This window comes from Panicum virgatum, chromosome 5N (genome assembly GCF_016808335.1).
Source record: "Panicum virgatum strain AP13 chromosome 5N, P.virgatum_v5, whole genome shotgun sequence".
Classification (NCBI taxonomy): domain Eukaryota; kingdom Viridiplantae; phylum Streptophyta; class Magnoliopsida; order Poales; family Poaceae; genus Panicum; species Panicum virgatum.
The window spans coordinates 31,758,575-31,769,341 of NC_053149.1; positions in this window are offsets into that span (position 1 = coordinate 31,758,575).

Consider the following 10,767-nt stretch of genomic DNA (forward strand, 5'->3'; position numbering starts at 1 on the left):
TCTAAGGGTTACCTTCGTTTGTCTTATATCTCACGGTATGTGAGGTAGGCTGCAGGTGGTGACAGCCCTATCAGTCCTTCGTAATGCTCCACATTGAGTCTCCTAACCATTTCAGGGGTAAGCCGGTGCCCGAAGCGAGTATTCTTACCCGAGAGATCGACCTTTAACTCACCCTTAGTGCTACCACAGGAATCCTCTCCACCCTTGCCAATTAACCTTGGTGTGTCCTTGGACCAACTAAATTAGGAGTTAGTGCACACACATTCCTTGTGGAAATGATACCCTTGAATACTCACGGGTGAAAGTTACGACGGTATTCGTGCGCTTGCGGATTTATTCGCATCGTTAAAATACCCAACAAGCTTTCTGGCGCCGTTGCCGGGGAACGGTTGATGTTCTAACTTCGGACCTAGTTGGTCCTCGTATCTTTTTATTTTCCTTTTCAAAAAAATCTTATGCTTTGCTTTTCCTTACCTCTACCTTGACCCCTACTACCCACTTCATCTTTGTACCTTTTTTGCTTTTCTTTATCTCTACCTTCACCCCTTCTACCCTTTCCATCATCGTATCTTTTTTCTTTCTCAATCTCTACCTCCACCCTGCTACCCTCGAAAGGTTTTCCTTGTCCATACCTTTCGATCCATTGGGGTGAGTCTCTAGAGCCATCCTATCTGGACCTAGTTCCGCATTCGGCTATGAGATTCATCCCTCAGTCATAGAGCTAGTTCATGAAAGCTCCTTCTCAATGCCAAGCTGTGAGCATCCTACCATCACCTACGAGAGAAGGAGAGTGAGCAACTGAGGGCTTCCATCAGCAGAATTCGAGCTTTCATCAGCAGAATTCGAGCTTTCATCTCGAATATGCCTAAAATTCTGCTGAAAGAAACCTCTCCTGAACAGCTAGAATCTTGGGGGAAAAGTACTTCATGCAAATCCTACCCTCCCAGATTCGTTTATGGTGCATTCTTCGTAAGTTGAGGAAGGAGTGGTTGGAAGGAAATGGGTCATTTTTTATGACTCGTCTATCTCAACCACAACTCCCTGGAAGAGGTACCATATGAAGCCCATCATACTCCTGTGTCAAGGCAACCTCCGAGGTGTTTCCACCAAAGACTATGCCTTGACCTTGACCACCGTATTATATGTCCATAGGACTCACCTTTTTGGTCAAGGGGTCATAGGGCCATACCTATCAAATCGAGTGAAAAAAAAGAAATTCACATCCTCGATTACCAATCGATCCCAATCAAATCAAGTGATTCAAAACTCACATCTTGATCCTTGATTTCGATTGATGCCCAATAGAAATTATGCTCACCCTTCACTTCAAATGAACTTCTATTGGAAGCTTAGGATGGATTGCTTTGCCTCCATGCAAGGCTTTCATCCTAAGGAGGGGTTGAGTTGAAAAATACTCAATCTCCTCATGATCCGAACTCATCCTTAACTCATCCTTAGTGCTACCACAGGAATCCTCTCTAGCCTTGCCACTTAATATTGGTGTATCCTTGGACCGACTAAGTCAGGAGTTAGTGCACACACATTCCCTGTGGAAATGATACCCTTGAATACTCAAGGGTGAAAGCTACAATGGTATCCGTGTGCTTGAGGATTTATTCACATCGTTAAAATACCCAACAACCAGCAATTTCGGTGCCTTGCTCGCCGGGCTAAAAGAAAAAGAAGAAAGCAATGGAAAGCAACTCGGTGAAATTCTCAAAGTAGTCGATTATGTTGCAACACAACAAAAATTAAGACTTTTCTTGTTTCACCGGGCTGGGAAGAGGCCTTGCGCTTTCGTGCAGTTCTGCATGGAGCCTTCGGGTGGCCAGCCCTGTATCCTCTGCCGGACTGGGACTTCGGTCACCTCCTCCCTCACCTTCGGTCGCTCCCCCAGCGTCTGCATGGCCAGCTTCACTATCAGATGTGTCGTGGTGCTGCAAACCACAGCCGGGTGGCGAAAGGCACCCGCCCTAGCCCAGAGGGTGTGTACTCGGGAGTTAGCTAGTCCTAGTTCGATCTCACTCAAGAACACAATGAACATAGCAAGATTTAGAGTGGTTCGGGCCGCCGGAGCGTAATACCCTACGTCCACTATGTGTTGTATTGCCTTCCCTCAAGAGAGTTCGAGAGAGCTTATGTGTTGTGTGTCCGTTCGAGCCTGTGTGTGTGATCTCGTGAGCTCGTAGTGCACAGCGAGCGCCTCCCTTTTATATCTCAAGGGAGGCGCGTACATGGCTGTTGGGTCCCCGACAGGTGGGCCCAATGATGTAGTAAAAATAACGTACTGTTCATACATTATGGCATCGCAGGCAAAGGAGATCTCTCTCCTGGATTCCCTTGCCTGCTCCTGGAGTCCCTCGTTCATCATTTCCAGGCGCTGTCTTGTCGGGACGGTGCCGGACGTAGCTAGTGGCGTCGCCTACCACGTAGCTGAACGGGCTGTGTAGCTTGCGGCGTAGGCGGCATGATGGAAAAGTGTCGTGCCGTCGTATCCATTTAATGCTGCAGACGGGCTCTGCGTGGGTACGGCGCAGGCGGCTACACTGTGTACCTTGGTAATACGCGGTGCACAGTGAGGCCTGACAAAGGCTGTCCCGCGTGCCGCGGCGGCAGAGCACGCCTCAACCATCTGCATTAAATGCAGTGGGTGGGCGAGTCTTCCAGTGGAAGGCTCGCGCTCGAACCCGTGCCTCCGGGACACATGGCGGCTCCGGACCCCCACGCTGTATGGGAGGTCCGGATGGACGCAGGAGGTCCCGGACCCCTATGGGGGGCCCGAGGCCTCGGCTGTTGACATGGAGCTTCCCTTCCTTAGGGGCACGTGGCGTCTCCGGACCTATCCCCAGGCGGAGAACAGGTCCGGGGCCATTGGCCTGGTGAGGAAGGAGCCTGGCCCGTGGGCCTGGCTACTCCGTCCTTTGCGCGTAGTTACGGATAACTATGCGGGTCCTGCCTTGCTGCAGTAGGAGTGGGTATCCCAGCTACAGTGGCCCCGGGCCCACCTCGGGGGAGGTACGAACCCGCAGGTGGGGCCACTACTGCGACTTGGCTCTGCATAGCTTGAAGCTCCCTACTGCAGGGGACTTGACCGGCTTTGACCATCTATCGGGTTGTTTGCTGCCTCATCGCATCGCAACGGCTTACTGACTCATGGTCCCCACATACAGTGGTTCACCTCGTCACGCGCGCGACGCTCGACATTGTTGCGACCGGAATAAACGGGATATTTATTATCGGCGCAGTTCCCGAAAAACTTGGCCACGCCAGCGCTTATTATGCGCACGTCAGCTCAGCTTCCGCCTTGCTTCGCGCACGGGTGATGGTTCAGATCCCGTCTTTTCACACCTTTGTTGGTTACCCGCTCACCCCGACATGTGGGCCTGGGCCCCCATGTCATGGACTGGGCGGTTAACACCAGGTGTGGGCGTCGCTTTGGTTCCGGCGACGGTTCCGGGGCGCGCCGGTTGAGTCAGGCTTTATAATGGGGCAAACCGCATACCGCGGTTACTTTCCCGCATTCGCCTTCTTCCTTGAAACCTTTGTGCCCCTTTGCCTTTGAGCTTTTCTTGCCCCTTGTTCCCCCACGCAGGTTGCCCCTCACCTCCACCGAGAGATGGCATCCCTTGTTCATCCCCGCCGCTTCCAGACCGAGGAAGAGTTGAACACGGTGCGCCGCCTGCTCGGGTGGAGTGCACAGGAGACCGGCTGGGGGGTCCGAGTAGGCTCGGTTCCCCTTAGCAACCTCCGCGCCGGGGAGTTTGTGCTATTCACCTCGCACATCTCCACCGGCGTGGGACTGCCGATTTCTTCGTTCCTGCTGTTGCTGCTGGAAGACTTCGGCCTCCAACTTCAGCACCTGACGCCCCACTCCCTTCTCCTGACGTCCATCTTCGTGCATTTGTGCGAGATGTTCGTGGGAGTGCGGCCCTGCGTCATCCTCTTCCGCTACTTCTTCATTCTGGTGAGGTCCGGAAGGAGCAAGGACAAAGTGGGGGGGTACTACTTCCAGATAAGGAGTGACCTACTGACTCCTTACATTCTTGGCCTCACTGGCGGGAAGTGGGAGGAGTGGCGCAGGGATTGGGTGATCGCCACCACCGAAGCCAACGAGCGCCTCGCCCTGCCGACCGAGGGACCTACCACCGACCGTGGATCCTGGAGGGCCAAGCCATCCTTGCAGCCGGAATTCGACTCCGTGCTGGGCAAGATCAGGTCGCTGGCGGAGAGCAGCCTTACCTCGTGGAACGTGCTTGGAGATTTCCTGAAGCGCCGGATCGCTCCAATGAAGCAGCGGCCGCGCCCTGCTTGGAGCTTCACCGGCCTCAACGACTGCAGCAGGACCCACCGCGGAGAGGGGAGCTACCTGACCCAGGAAGCCTTGGAGGTCCTGGTGCGGAATGTGACGGGAGACGCCTTCATCCCGGAGAACCTGATCCTTCCTCAGGGTATAGTTCCCCTCTGCGAGGACTCCACGAGGGTGGCGGTGCTGGCTACCCTGCCAACTCTTGACGACGGGGGGCTGGCCCCACGTCAGACCGGAGGTGATCTGAACCGTGGGCTCCGGATCCCTGGCGCATCCGGAGATCAAGTTACACTGAGCACCGCGGGGTCCGGTGCCACCACGAAGGGGAAGCAGGCCGTGGCCAGTAGCGCCGCCACAACCGGTTCCAGCCAGGTACAGAGCAGCTCCGGTGCATCGTCGGGGATGCAGGCCGGCGCAGGCTACTCAAGGGTGACGGGACCCCAGTCACGGATCCCGCCACGAAGCGTCAGAGGACCGCTGAGGGCGCGGGTCAGGGTAGCTCTCGAGCCACTGGCCCTCGCGGGTCCTCCGGGGCGACTGTGCCGCCACCATCACCGCCGAGAGATTCCTCCCACCGGCAGCAACAGCAGCAGCAGCAGCAGCCGCAGGAGCAGCTGCAGCGGGCGCTAGAGCGGCAACAGCAGCAACAGGTTCAGCCCCGAGTTGCGCCCGCGCCGCAGCCACGGGAGCAGCAGCAGCTGGAGCAGCCCCGGGTTGCGCCTGCATCACCGCCGCGGGAGCAGCAGCAGTAGCAGGAGCGGAGGTCGGGCCTCCGAGGACGCTGGGTACCCGGCACTTCTGGGTTAGTGTTACTCTGCTTTCTTCCCCTATGCCAGGTGCTCTGCTTTTTGCTGAAGGCTTCTCCGCTTTGTTGCCAAGGCTCCTCACCCCAGCAGTTCTTCTACCATCGCCGGCTCATCGGCTGGTGCCCAAGCGACCGCGGTCTTGGCGGCGACAGCAGCGGCGACGGCGGGTGCAAGATCCTCAGGTACAGTGACCTCTACCAGCCCAGTGGTGCTCGATGTTGTGCTGACAGGCGCATCATTACCAAACTCACCAGCACCTAACTCTGCAGCGGCGGGGGCGCCTGTGACGTGCGCGGTAGACGCAGCGGCGGCGGAGGCGCCGGGGCTGGGCGCGGCCGCACTCGACGCAGCGACGGCGGAGGCGCCGGTGCTGGGCGCAGCCGCATCCGACATGGCGGTGGCGGAGGCGCCGGTACTGGGCGCAGCCGCACCCGACACAGCGACGGTGGAGGCGCCGGTGCTGGGCGCAGCTGCACCCGACGCAGCGACGGCGGAGGCGCCGGTGCTGGGCGCAGCCGCACCCGACATAGTGACGGCGGAGGCGCCGGGGCTGGGCATAGCCGCATCTGACACGGCGGAGGCAGAGGCGCCGGCGCTGGGCGCAGTCGCACCTGACGCGGCGGAGGCGGAGGCACTGGTGCTGGGCGCCGCCACACCCGACGCAGCGGCGGCGGAGACACCGATGCCGGGCGCTGCCGCACCCGACGAAGCGGCGGCGGAGACACCGGAGACGAGTGCTGCAGCGTAAGCTCCCACCTCCAGCTCTGATCCTGTTGCAGAGGAGGAGTTGGAGGTGGTCTTTGGCAGGCAGCTCATGCAGCTCCAACTCCCGGAAGAGGAAGCGACTCCCCTTCCCCAGGTGTTGACCCAGGTCCGGCGGTCGATAGTGGAAGCAACTTCCTCTGCCGAGGCTACCTTCGGCGGGAGTGGTCTGCCCTAGAGAGCAAACGCCAGCGCCTCTCTGACTGGCACACCCGCCTGGAGGCGCACACGAAGGCAGAAGCTTCCCGTGCTGCGGAAACCCGGTCAAAGCTCAAAGCCGACCAGGAGGCCTATCGAGCCAACCTTCTGAAGGTGTTCAACCGGGAGCTTGCAGTATCGAGCCGGGAGAAGGTCCTGGCCCAGCGGGAGGAGACTTTTGCCTTGGAGGTTGTTGGCTTCGCGGCTCAGCGGTCCGACCTCGAAACTCGCCTCGCGGCTCAGCAGTCCGAGCTGGAGACTCGCAGCCAGGGTCTCGAGGTCCGGAGGTAGGAGCTCGACGTCTTCTCAGCGACTCTGCAGGGATGGCGTGAGCAACTGCAGGAGAGAGCAGGCAAGCTGACTGTTGCCAAGGCGGAGCTGGAAGAGGACCGGAAGTCCCTCTATAAGTGGGAGGCCCACGCCACCGACATAGAGAAGGAACTTGGGCGTCAGCGGGACTTCCTCAAGAAGCTGAAAGAGTGGTCGGAGAAGAGGAAGACCGAGCTCGAGGAGAGGTCCCGCAAGCTCGAGGAGAGGTCCCGCGAGGTGGAGGTGGCCAAGGCGGCTCTGGACACCCGGGTGCAAGAGGCGGTCCAGTAGGTGGTCCGGAAGCACCAGGAGGACCAGCGCGTGGAGGCCCAGTGGATCGCTGACTGGGCGACCGAAGCGAGCCTAGCACTGGTGCCACTTGGAATGAGCCCAATCCAGGTGACGGAGCCGCCAGCTTCGATAGCTGACGCCCTCCCAGTGCTGAATTCTGCTTCGGATAGGCTCCAGCGTCTGGGGCCAGTCCTTGCTGGCCAGCTCGAAGCCGAGGGTCGCGAGCTGATCCGGATGGTGGCGGAGCACATCCTGACCTGCCTCCGGAGCAACGACCCGTCCATCTCGCTGGCGCCCGTGGTCGATGGCCCTGTAGCGGAGACGGAGGCCGCCGGTCGGGATAGCGTGCGGGAGGTCATCGACTTCGTTGCCGCCTACTTCAAGTGGGAGCCTGCAGACCCTTGAGCTGGGCGTTGTATCTTTTGCATTATGTAACAAACATTGTATTAGTTGAAATTTTTGAAATAGTAGAAAACTTCAACTTAGCTGTTTGTCAGTTGCTGATTTGCGGTATGCAGCACCCTGGCGCCCTGGCCCCCTGGCGGATAGGTTCAGTTGTTTGGACCTGTCTGCCACCTGAGCCATAGAAGATACTCTGGACCTCCTTGGGCATAGGTGCCGCATAGTTTGCAAGGCGAGCAAGCGTCTTGTTCCCTGTGTAGCATACAGAACTACAGAGAGAAGAATCAAATTCGCTTATACGGTAGTAATGATACTGCAACTTAGCTGTTTGACGCATGCAGAATCCATTCATGATGTCTAGGACAAAGCGGATGCTCCGGGCCCCCTGGGAGATGGACTCAGCTGTTTTGAGTCTGTCTACCATTGAGACTGGACCTTGATCTGCATGAAACCTTTGAAGTGGATGCCAGGACCCCCTGGTAGGTAGGCTCAATGGTTTGAGGCTGGCTACCACCAGTCAGGGCTTAACCTGTGTACCACTTTAAAGTTACAGCTTAGTAGCAGGCCCGCGGGACTCATCCTGGACCGGTCCCAGGCTGGTACCAGGTCTGGGGCTCTAGATGCACAGGTCCAGGTAGCTCAGTGCTTGTTACAGAGTGGTGGAGTGCGTAGGCTTAGGGTATGGAACCAGGCTAAGGCGCTACACAGGGCTCCGGACCACTCCAGGAAACAGCACGATCTTTCCGGACCTGGCTTCATCGTCCCAGACCCTTCGCAGCAGTGGGTGAGGTCACTTTGTTGTACTCGATCCTTTGAGATAAGGGCTGGACATGCCGTGTAGGACTTAGGAAGCCAACTCTTGAGCTGGAATGAGGTCCAGGCCCCTAATTACCCAGCGCCGGGTACTAGGGCACTCGTTACAGGGTGGTGGAGTGCGTAGGCTTTGGGTACGAAACCGGCTAAGCAGCTACACAGGGCTCCGGACCACCCCAGGAAACAAGTACCCCCTCTCCAGAGCTGGTTCTTAGGGGTCCGGACCTCTCTCCCAGCAGCAAGAGGGTCCGAATCTGTACGGCAGTCCAGCGACTCAATACAGATCTTAGTTGTAGCAACAAGAGTAGAGGTCCACGCGGGGATTAGAAAGGTAAAATCTCGAGAATGAGAATGTGAAATTAAATGTTGACACAGAGACAGAACTGGGAGAAATTATTTCCTTTGCAATCTTGATGTACATGGCCTTGCGCGATGGATGCCAGAGGCCGGATTTACGAGGTCGGACCTCTACCGCTCTAAGCCGCGCGTTAGCCGACGGTGCGATGGATGCCAGAGGTCGGGTTTACGAGGGTGGCCCCCAACTACTCTGGGCCGCACGCTAACTCTATCTTATTACAAAGGAAAAGTTTACTTCCCTGCTCTTCCTAGGTGTAAAACTTACGCAGATGCTCTATGTTCCATGGGTTGGGCAGCGGCGCTCCATCTTCTGTGGCGAGGCGAACACATCCGGGCCGGCATGCCTCTGTGACCTTGAAGGGCCCTTTCCAGCTGGGGGAAAGTTTGTGGAGCCCTGCTCGGCTTAGGATCCGTCTGAGGACGAGGTCGCCAGCCCGGAGCTCCCTACTGTGCACGAACCATTGGTGATAGCGCCGGAGCGCCTGGTTGTAGCGTGCGTTTCGGATTGCTGCCCGCCATCTTCGTTCGTCAACGAAGTCCACGTCGTCACGCCGTAGCTGCTCCTGCATGGATTCGTCAAAAGCTTGGACCCGTGGTGAGCCCAGGTGAATTTCTGGGGGGAAGGCATGCTTCAGCCCCGTAGACCAGGAAGAATGGAGTCTCCCCGGTGGCTCGGCTGGGTGTGGTCCGGTTGCCCCATAGTACACATGGAAGCTCATCAACCCATTTGGTACCATGCTTTTTCAAGCAATTGTAGGTGCGGGTCTTGAGTCCCCTGAGGATCTCTGCATTCGCTCTCTCAACCTATCCTTTGTTGCGGGGATGTGCCACGGACGCAAAGCATAGCTGGATGCCGATGTCCTCGCAGTACTCTTGGAAGAGTCTGCTTTTGAATTGGGTCCCGTTGTCCGCGATGATGCGGTTTGGGATGCCAAATCTGCACACAATGGACTTGAGGAATGCGACTGCTGATTTCTTTGTGATATTCGCCACAGGGGTAACCTCCGGCCACTTTGTGAACTTGTCGATGGCGACGTAGAGGAACCGGTACCCGCCAACGGCCCGGGGGAATGGCCCCAGGATATCCACACCCCACACGGCAAATGGCCATGAGGGCGGAATCATTTACAAAGCTTGAGCCGGTGTGTGTATTTGCTTTGCATGGAACTGGCATGCTTTGCAGGATTTTACCAGCTCAGCCGCATCCTGGAGTGCTGTTGGCCAGTAGAAACCATGCCGAAAGGCCTTGCCAACAAGCGTGCAAGATGAAGAATGACTTCCACACTCGCCTCCATGGATCTCCACGAGCAACTCGCGGCCCTCTCCCTGGGAGATGCATCGCATGAGGACACCATTGGCGCCACGGCGGTAGAGATCCCCTTCTACCACCGTATAGCGTTTAGCCAATCGGACTATGCGCTCAGCGGACACATCATCATCAGGGAGGATCTTATCTTTCAGGTAGCCCCGGATCTCGGAGATCCATGCATCGGGAGCTCCCTGAGCAGGTGGGGGTGGCTCTATGAGGTCTCCAGGATCCTCAATAGAGCACACAGCCTAGGTCGGGCACCATAGGTGGAATGCCGCCGGGACTGCTAGCTTCGAGGTGCTAGCATGATCCCCTTCACCCAGCTCGGCAGGCTGGGCAGTAGGTCTCAGCAGCCATCTTTCGAAGACGCCCTCGGGCACGGATGCCCAGGTAGATGCTCTCGCTGAGAGATCATCCGTTGCTGAGTTGAGTTCGCGGGGAACGTGTTGCAGTTCCAAGGCGTCGAAGTCCTTCTCGAGCTTCCTCACGTGTATGAGGTATGCCGCTAGCTGGGGATTGTTGCAGCTGCAATCCCCTCGGACCTGCTTGATGATTAGCTGAGAGTCCCCCTTCACTAGAAGCTGCCGGACCCCCAGAGACAGGGCTTGCGTCAGACCAAAGATCAGAGCTTCGTACTCCGCCATGTTGTTGGTTTGAACTCAAGGTGCACCATGTACTTCAGCTGATCTCCGTCTGGGTCGATGAGGACCACACCAGCTCCGGCCCACTTCTCGCGGGCAGACCCGTCGAAGAAGAGTGTCCAGTGGGGCTCGGTGAAGACTGGTGTCCTGAGTTCCGGCTCCGGGGGTCCGGCGTTGAAGTCCGGACCCCTAGGATTACTTGGGGAAGGAGTCCACTCCGCTTTGAAGTCCGCCAGGATCTGGCTCTTGACTGCGTGGCGAGGTTGGAAGTCCAGTTGGAACTCAGCTAGCTTTACTGCCCACTTGGCGATATTGCATGTGGCGTTGGAGTTGTGCAGGATCGCTCTTAGCGGGTAAGAGGTCACTACGACAACTCGGTGTGCCTGAAAGTAGTGGCGCAGTTTCCTGGACGCAATAAGTATCGCATAGATAAGCTTATGCGTCTCAAGATACCTGGCCTTCGCCTCATGGAGGACTTCGCTGACGTAGTAAACTGGCTTTTGGACGATCCGGACCCTAGTTACCGGGTCCGGCTCGCCCTTATCCACCACATCAGGTCCTTGGGCCCCCAGC